General features: G+C 40.4%; 1 protein-coding gene across 1 annotated transcript in view; it reads left to right on the forward strand.

Moving 5' to 3' along the window:
• Positions 1-549: 549 nt before the first annotated feature.
• LOC125045558 overlaps positions 550-2,500 on the forward strand; it is a 57,055-nt gene continuing 55,104 nt past the window's right edge. Inside the window, exon 1 of the mRNA XM_047642882.1 lies at positions 550-752. The gene's annotated coding sequence lies outside the window, so the exon portion shown is untranslated. The remainder of the gene's footprint in view (positions 753-2,500) is intronic.

Genomic DNA, 2,500 nt, shown 5'->3' on the forward strand with positions numbered 1-2,500 from the left:
GTGTGTGTGTGTGAGTGTGTGTGTGTATGTGTGTGTGTGTGTGTGTGTGTGTGTGTGTGTGTGTGTGTGTGTGTGTGTGTGTGTGTGTGTGTGTGTTTGGGTGTAACTAATCATGTACATGAATATCTGTTCATACCTTTCCCTCGCTTTCTGTCTTCCTTTACCAATCTTTTTAATTTCTTCCTGTTTTATCTATCGGAGCGAGCGTGTTGGAATGTTTAGCTATTTTACTACTTCCATTCATCTGCTTTACTACAGTTTACATTCACGTAATAATGGTCGGAATTACTGAAAGTTGTCATTTCCTAGAAAGGTTTCTCAGATTTAAGCATATGCCACCACGGCACTTTGAAATCTTCAAAATACGCACGTCAACATTTATATTCTCATGACATTTCTCGGAAGGAATGCAAGAGAAGATCAAAATAACACCATCAATATGTATAACGTAACTGACGTATTTGCAGGCTAGGCCGGGGTCGTCGTACGTCTGGCACGCTGGCTGCATCTCGCGCTGCCGGGGTTGTTTTGGTAGAGACTGAAGCCGCGTGCGACGTCGGACGCCGCGAGCGCGTCCCGGTAGTAGTACGTAAACTGCGTCGGGAAGGGAAGCACCAGCCGTGCTTGCGGGGGCGACAGTGAATGGTTCGAACCATTATTCGTTGATGAACTAAAGAAAACGATATGTGGTGATTTTGTGGAAGTTTATGCTCATTATAGTTGGATCCATCTAGTCTTCATTAGTCATACAGGTAAGTGTTGTGACATTTTCAAAGTATTTTTATGATTTATTATGTCTTTGTTGAAAACTGATTGATGCACACATAAATACAATATGCGTATATACATTCACACATATAGACATATATTTATTTATACACATATAAATAGACAGATATAAAGTGAACATACCCATGGTCTATACAATAATTGATTTATAATTATAAACAAGAGGGGTACTTATGACGACATTACAATGATAAACTAGAGAACAGGATAGAACAAGCTTCATCTGATATAACTGAAAAAAATATCGACGATTTCCTATTATAGAAACCATAATAATGAAACGAGCCTTATTCCCAGAGAAACCGTTCAATTTGATATTTTTGGTTTGAAGTCGCTCGTGGAAGGGATTAAGAGACCTCAATTCAGGGATCAGGTTCTTGTGAGAAAGCGAGATGAAAGGTCGGAACCCATATCAGCATCCGGGGCTCAATGGAAGGCGAAGGAGCATGTTCAAAGACGTGTTATTAGTCAAAAGGCGTGACGTCATACCGTCTTTATTTGGGGTTGAATTTGATATCGATTTTAGGCATGTTTTGACCAGATTTTTATCTGGCTTCTATTGCATATTCATTACCGCTTTCTATCCATAGATTAATGGGGATTTTGTGTATGATATTAAGTTTCTTATTCTTCTTTGAGGGATGGATAATGATAAATGAGAGCAAACAAGAGAGAAATGGAGATTGAGAGAAAGAGATAACAGATAACGGGAGAGAAAGAGAAGGGCAATCAGAAAAGAGCAGAACTTTTCTGTGACTGGAGGAATGCAAACCAGTTATTCGGGAAAAGAAATCTATAAAAATGTATAATTGGTCGCGAAGTGGGAATTTCTGTTGGGAATTCGGGCCATGCGAACGAATGTTCCCGTTGAAGTTGGAACGATTCCAAATGTTATTCAGTTATCTTTCCATTCCTTGTTGTATATATTTTTATATGCCTGCTTCTGCCCCATTCTTTGGGTCGATTTTTAATCGATGTTTTCACTTCGAGAGGTCAAGGTAGATTGCAGCAAGTGCGTGCGTGTGATCGTGCGTGCGTATGTGTATGTGTATGTGTATGTGTATGTGTATGTGTATGTGTATGTGTATGTGTGTATGTGTGTATGTATGTATGTATGTATGTATGTATGTATGTGTGTGTGTGTGTGTGTGTGTGTCTGTGTGTCTGTGTGCGTGCGTGCGTGCGTGCGTGCGTGCGTGCGCGCGAATAAAAGAATGCATGAAACCCAAAGATACAAAAGAAAGCAACCTCAAGAAAGTGAAGAGACAAACAAAGCAAAATGGAGCCAGGCGAAAGCACTTAATCTTCGGCTTCGTTATCCCGGGAAATGTAATTGGTAAATTTACTCGTCTTTCCAAAGGTAAATTGCGGCACGGACCTTACTTAGGCATATTAGGAAACGGAAAAAGAATAAGGGGGATTTGTAGATGGCCGGATTGCATGCTGAGCGATTCGTGTTCACAGAGTTCATTCAGATGTACACGCATGTCATGAATATGTACACGATACATCCGTATATAAGAAGACATTCAGACACACCAAGTACAAACAGATTCACGGTCAGACATTAACGCTTGAAGACATACGTACATACATTAATATGCACAATCGCGTACGGACATACACACGAACATACAGACATCCGCAAAGACACATAGCTCGCGTAGACAAAGACACTCTTCATGATTTAACCGCATCCAAATTACGCCCA

This window comes from Penaeus chinensis, chromosome 37 (genome assembly GCF_019202785.1).
Source record: "Penaeus chinensis breed Huanghai No. 1 chromosome 37, ASM1920278v2, whole genome shotgun sequence".
NCBI lineage: Eukaryota > Metazoa > Arthropoda > Malacostraca > Decapoda > Penaeidae > Penaeus > Penaeus chinensis.